Source organism: Pinus tabuliformis, chromosome 4_2 (assembly GCF_031772625.1).
Source record: "Pinus tabuliformis cultivar Carrire ecotype Pingquan chromosome 4_2, CPIR1, whole genome shotgun sequence".
Lineage (NCBI taxonomy): Eukaryota > Viridiplantae > Streptophyta > Pinopsida > Pinales > Pinaceae > Pinus > Pinus tabuliformis.
Genome location: NC_142304.1, coordinates 683,507,634 through 683,515,212, shown reverse-complemented (window position 1 = coordinate 683,515,212; position 7,579 = coordinate 683,507,634).

The window sequence follows — 7,579 nt, the reverse complement described above, 5'->3', positions numbered from 1 at the left end:
AAAATGAATATAAACTGGTTTAATTTTAATTTTTTCTTTTAAAATTATGATAAATTTTAAGTCAATAATTTATATTCACCTTACCAACACTGTAATGTAAATATCCTTTGAATAACCTCAATTTAATATGAAACTGTTTACATTTATAATCTCATACCATCTCAAATTATAAAGTAAAAATATATAGTATATGGTAGATCATGAATTGACTTTTCCTTCATGGTAGAGCAGTCCTCCTTTAGAAAAGGATGGTTCAAAAGCTCTGTACTGTTATGAAACCAGCTCACAAAAAGATAGAAAAGATACACAAACGCCATAGAAACCAACCTCTTTAAGGGGAAACCTCCTTTACATTACACAAATGAACAATTCTTGGATGATACAAATGACAAGACCTCCTTTCTATATATAGGAGTCTAAGGGGTCATAATATAATCAGAGCCAACATAACAATAATAATGTAAGTGCACAATAATAACAATAGTGGGCTTCTATGGGGCACAATAATAACAATATGGGGACTATATGGGAACAACAATATAATAAGGGGGTTGTACTAATAACAATAAGGGGTTACACTAGTAGTATAGGGACCTAACATGGCCCTCTCCTTCAAAAAGTGCTTTCCTCAACGCTTGAGTAGTTCTTGATGCTTCTGTATAAAATTCTTGTCCTCCCATGTGGAATCTTCAGCAGGTAAGTTATTCCACTTGATGAGATACTCTGAAATTGATCGATTTCGTAGTTGTCAGGTTCTTATTTCTGTGACTTCTCCAGGTTCCAATATGATTTTTCCTTCCTCATCAAGTTCTGGAAATATTGTTTGAACTGGGATCTTCTGCAACTTCTGAATGAGTGGCCACACTTCTTCGTCCTTCTTCAATTCGTCCCTTGCTTCGTTTATCCAATCTGGTTGGATAATAGAAATAGCACAAAATAATGCTTCCACATCCTTATCCTTTCTTAAGAGTGCATCTGCAACAACATTTTTCTTGCCTTTTTTGTAGATGATTTCAAAGTCATAACCCAACATATTTGTGACCCATTTTTTCTGTTCTTCTAAAGATAATCTTTGTTCTAAAAAGTATTTCAGACTATCATGATCCATTTTTACCTTGAAGTGTCTTCCCTTTAGGTAAGGCTGCCATTTCTTAAGTGCATGTAGTACTGCCAACATTTCCTTCTCATAAATAGCTTTCTTGAGGGACATTTGTTAATATGGATGTAACCATAAAAATACCCAATTGCCTACATCAAACTTCTTTCATTGCGATGTTGATCTGCCTGTTGTTTCATTCGATTCTGCACCAAAGTGGCGTTATCCTTTAAAACTTGGAGAACTTGTTGTTGATGCTCGCTGTGATATTTCACTACTTGAATCCTTTTCTTATTAATATGTCCTTCTATCTTGAGAGTTTGAGGAGTGGTAATTTCTTCCAATGCATTACAAGATATGGTCAAATTCATTTCTTGATGCTCGATATGATCTTTCACTTCTTGAACATTTTTCTTCTTGATATGTCCTTCTATCTTGATAGTTTGAGGAGTGGTAATTTTTGCCAATGCATTACAAGATATGGTCGGATTCATTTCTTCTTTCTTGATGTGATCTTTCACTTCTTGAACCTTTTTCTTCTTGGTATGTCCTTCTATCTTAAGAGTTTGAGGAGTGGTAATTCTTTCCAATGCTTTACAAGATATGGTCGGGTTCATTTCTTCTTTCTCTGGGGTTGGTTCCTGGTGTATATCCTCTTCTTTTGATGTTTCTTGATCCTTTTCTTCCTCCTCTATACAATCAATGTAAAATAATTTCTTCTCAGCGCACTTATGACCTTTAATATATTTGTTATCACAATTGTAACAAAGCCCTTTTGCTATTTTTTCTTCCAATTATTGTGGTGTCAACCTTGTAGGTTGTGGAAGGGTAGGAGAAACAACACTTCCATCTTTATAGTTGTGATGGGTAGACTTCCTTATTGCGATAATTTTCCTTTCCACTTTTCTTGCTAGCCTGAATTCCTTCTCCAATGAATCAAGTTCCCAAAGACGAACCTCATGTTGAATGTTATCCTTTAAAGTCCCTATGGAGACATCAATCCTCTGCTTCTCTGGAATATCATTTTCCCTTATATTCAATTTTTGAAAGTCCTCAATGTGCTCTGCCATTGAACCCTTTTGTTCGATATTTATCAATTGGCTAAAGAAGGTGTTACTCTTTGTATCCTCATAATGTGCTATCATTTCTTCCATGAAAATTGACCAAGTGACAAGTTCTTTATGAGAACAAAGCCCTTTATACCATAAAAATTGATTCGGTTCTAAATAAAGATACTATATGTACCTTTTGTAAGAGTTGAACCTCATGTAGATCAAAATATTTATCCATCTGTAGTATCCAATTTATCGGATCCTTGCCATCAAACTTCCTCATATCGCCTTTTCTTGATTTTAGGAGCTTGATCTTGAAACGACTGTGACTCTGTACTTTCAATTCTCCAAGTTCTGGAATTGTGTCCTGAAGTAGCCCTCTAAGTCCTCTTTCTAACCCCGCAAGTGTGATCAGAATTTGATTCTCCAAGAAATAGTTATGCCCAATTTCCTAAGATAACTTGATTATATAATGTTTCTGTAGAGAAAACTTGTATGACATTCCACGTGTCATTATTTTGACCTTAGTACCTGAAACTGATATACAGAAAACTACATGCCGTCCTATTTCTGAAACTTCTTACGAAATTTCAATCTGATGCTCAGAACAAAAGTTATGATGATTTTACCCAGGTCACTTGTTTGTAATGTAATTCGAGGGTTTGCAAAAACCCTAACTTCCTTAGATCATATCTCCGCAAATATAGCGTGACAAGCTCTGAAATTCAGACCTGAAGTTCAAAATAATTTCGGCTCAAATGGGTTTTTTGTTTAGCTTCTTAAACATTGCATAAAACTAGTTATAGTGAAAATGCCACGATGACCTGTTTGGAACAACGAAACCCTAGAATCCAAAGCTCTGATACCAATTGTTATGAAACTAGCTCACAAAAAGGTAAAAAAGATAGACCAACACCTTAGACAAGACCTCCTTTCTATATATAGGAGCCTAAGGGGTCATAATATAATCAGAGCCGACATAACAATAATAATGTAAGGGCACAATAATAACAATATGGGGACTACATGAGAACAACAATATAATAAGGGGGTTGTACTAATGACAATAATGGGTTACACTAGTAGTATAGGGACCTAAACATTTCTTTGATTCTTCTTGGTGTCTCTGCGAAAACATTTCTCTAGGAAATCTTGGATCTGAAGTGAAAGTGATGCAAGAAACTCTGGTAGCTGTCATGTGCATCCAATATTATACATCACGGTAAGGGGATTGGAAACATTGCTCCATGGAGGCATGCCAATGGCCATCTCCAATAAAATACATCCGAGTGAGGACATGTCATAAGCAGGCCCCTGCTCCACTTGGTTCACTACTTATGGAGCCATCCACATAGGAGTCCCCCTTAATTGCAGTGTCTCCTGACCCTGCTCCTTATCCCCAAGCCTCTTGGAAGAACCAAACTCAGTAAGCTTCACACCATTGGCACCCACAAGAACATTCTTGCCCTTGATATCACAATGCATAATCCCCTGCCTATGAAGGTAATCGATCCCATGTAGGATGCCATGAGTGTAGGCTCTGATCACGGATTCGTCAACCTACCCACCAAACTTAACCAGCAGATCCCCCACACTGCCACCTGGAATGTACTCCATGAATAAATTGTGCGTCCCAACACCATTCACGATGTTGTAATTGACCCTCACTTCATGCATCCTTTCCTTCAAGCAATTGAGCCATCCGATCTAAACCAGGAGGATTAAATGTGGCTCACTCTCAAAGGAAGCTCACATGGAGAACGCTTCAAAATTCTAGTGAGAAACCATAATCCGAGAAATGGAAAAGAGCGCTCTCACACTTTTTGGGTTCTTCAACATAGGAGACATCACTTTGCCCGTATTCATATCGCCTCGCGTCAAGAGAAATGAAATATGAAACCTCAAACATTTCTAGGTGCCGGAGGGGAGAGTCCACATGAGTCGGTGGGGGGTATGGTGAATATAGGGGCCATGGAGGGGACATATAAAGGAGGGGTTAAATTATAAGTTCTTGATTATAATAAAAGACTTGGGGGGGGTGGAGAATATAAGGGAAACTTGCATAATGAAACTAAGGGATGGGTACAAAACCATAGGTTTCGTTGACAACCTTTTTTCCTTCATTCAATTGACAACCCTTATTAGCTTGTAAATACGCCTCAGAGTTTAATGCTCTTAAAATATGGTAAAATCGAAAATTGACAAAGAAAGGGAGAATTCCATGGGTTCCCTGAAGCAGTTTATTTAAGTTGTTGTTCTAGGCAGGACAGTTGGAGCGCATGTGCTTTATGACCAGGAAGGAATCTCCCAAAATTGTGACATTCATAACTCCCTTTTGGTGGGCCAAAAGGAGCCATAGATAGAGGCCATAAGCTTTAGCATGGTTATTGGACTTCTTTCCCAAGCCCTAGGCATACTGGTCGACAAGCATTTCTTTGGGATTAGTGAGATTCACACCCTCTCCTGCCACCCCTTATTTTATTAAAGAAAATGTTATAATATAGAAGTAATCAATTCAAAAATAATTAAAAATGTTAGTTTTTATAAATTAATCGTTAAGTTTATTTAAATATTTAAAATAATAGCTTTTTAAAACTAATTTGAGCTCATTTAATTATATTTAATTTTTTTAAAAGTAAATGAAAAAATATATTTAAATTCTTTTAAATGTTAACTTAAATTTATTGTTTGTTTTATTAAGATAGTTTTAAAGTAGTTTTATATAATAAAATAAATGAAAAAATGTTTAAATAAATCTAAACTTAAAATGAAATCAAATCGATATTAAATTAATTGCTCCAGAGAGCCGCTCTCTCGTCTAGTAAGGTAGATATGTTGTAATGTAATGTAAACGTTTCAACTCGATTAAGATAAAATAAAAATAATAATAAAAGTAATCCTATACAAATAAAAAAAAAATAAAAAAAAAATTGACCCATGGTATTCATGTAGAATATAGCCTATTTAAAGAGGGAAAGTAAATGAGCCTAAATCCATCTTAACTTCAGATCTACCAGGAACCGAGAGGGATGACGTCTATTGACAGGAAAATTTATTTTAGAGTGAAAAAAGATTTAATCCTTCTTAGCACTTGTAGATCTAGAATTGAGATGAATCTAAACTGGTTTAATTTATAAAAAAAAATATATTATATAATAAATTTTAAGTTAATTTCTTCTTTTAAAATTATGAAAATCTTTAACTTAGTCAATAATTTATGTTCACTTACCAACACTGCAACATCAATATCCTTTGAATAAGCTCAATTTAATATGAAACTATATACATTTATAATTTCATACCATCTCAATTTATAAAGTAAAAATATATGGTAGATCATGATTTGACTTTTGTAATTCATTGGTATGAAAATGATATAGAAAATCAAGTTTATAAGAATGTATATTTTTATATAAAATGGTGGATATGACATAAGAAAAATTAAACTGGAGAAGTGTAACACCCCTGCATGCATCAATTACTACAATAACTTTCTTTGTTTTTCTTTGCTTTTAAATATTTTGAACTATGCATGTAATCGACCTTAAGGCTTGGAGAAGAGTCTAGTAAAATTTTCTAGCTCACATGAAATGTTTGAAAATTAAATATGTGTGGAAAACAAATCATAAGAAGAATCATGAGTAACAAATTCCAAGAAACCTCCAAACAATTGAATTCAGTTGGAAAAAACAATTATCACTTTCTTTCTTTCCTTGGAGATGGAAAAAAAAGGGAAAAAGGGGAATCTCAAAGGGAGAATAAAAAGAAACAATAACGAGAAAAGGATTTGGAAGCAATGATCTCTACGGAAAGGTGTAGTATTTTTGGCTAGAGTGTTATTGAATTGGATGCTAGTCGTGAACCTTGAGGAAGAAAATAACCCTAAACTAGATTGGTCAGCCTTGAGGTTCAGAGTGGTTACCTCGATATTTAAAACTAAGGAACTGTTTGGAGCAAGGAGCTTGGGGGATAGTCTAAACATCATTACCAGACTCGTAGTTGGGAGAATAGTCTCCTTGTGACAGATAAATAAGATAGTGAACACATATAAGTTTCCCAACATGGTCAGACAATATTACATAACCGAGACAATATTAATTGTTAAAGAAAACACCATGGCTAAGGTTGGGGAGCTTTACCCATATCCGAGCTCAAATTTATACAGTAACAGAGTGGACCTCTTAAAATAACCAAACCCTTTTAGTCTTGATTAAACCCTATGTAACACCCCCTCCTCCTAGGTCCACTCAAGCAACCTTCCAACTAGGGTAAACATGCGACGAGAGAGGCTACTATAAGGGATTCAAATTCCTTCGTGACCTTAAGGAAATGGAACCGACGAAACATATCAAACAAACTCATCCACATCAACAACAACACCCTCAGGAGACATGCCCACCACTCAGACATCTTGTCCTTGAGTCCCACTGATTATTTAAGCCTTTTAACCCATATTCGCTCTCATGTTATAGGCATGGCAACATATAGAAACCCAAAGTTTTTCTCACAGGCCTATGTGCCAGCGACTGTGGACTTTTCTCAGCATACTTGTGCTAGCAATGTCGTGATTTGAGCCACTTTTCTAGCCCCGAACACCGACCTCTACCCATAAGTTTCCACAACCTTTAGAATCCATCAAAGGCATGATAGCAATGTTGATAAATCAAAATCAACCTGAGGACTAGGCATGAGCATCCCCAACCAGGACTAACATTTTGTCAAACAATTGGCATCAATGCAACCTACAGGACTAGGATACTAGACAAAGCATAAATGACTAAAATAACTTATGAAACATAACCAGAAGGGTCACCTCCTTCTCCATTGAACCATTATAGCATCAATTACTTCTTGCATCATTCCATTAAACAATTACATGTAAATACTTGAAATAACCATGACATGAACTAGTCATTTAACCATGCTTATAACCAACATAAAACCATATAAATATCATAGATATGATAGCCATTAAATCCACATATAAACCAATGCAAAAGTAAGAGAACTTACCTTTTATTAATCATAGGCAAATCCGACCAAGTTCAGGACTTCCACATACCACCTGACCATAGACATGTCTGAACCAAATCTCTCTTTTAGCCAGTCACTCCAGTGCCATTTTCCAAGCATGAATGTGGGATCTCATAGAACAACCAATCCAATAACAACCAAGGGAATCCAAAGGTTAAACCACATCTACCCTCATCAAACTGTGTTCACACCAAATCTAGTGCTCTGATCACAACCGAACCAAACATGGAATGCCATCTGAAATCCATCACTATCCTTGATCAATTTTCAGTCTCCTTGTTTCTCGCACTTCACCGCAATCCAATCCCAGATCACTAGGCCCTAAACTAAGACTAGTCTCTCAGGCTTTATTGCAATCTAAACCCGGATCACTATGCCGTAAATTGAGACTTCTCCC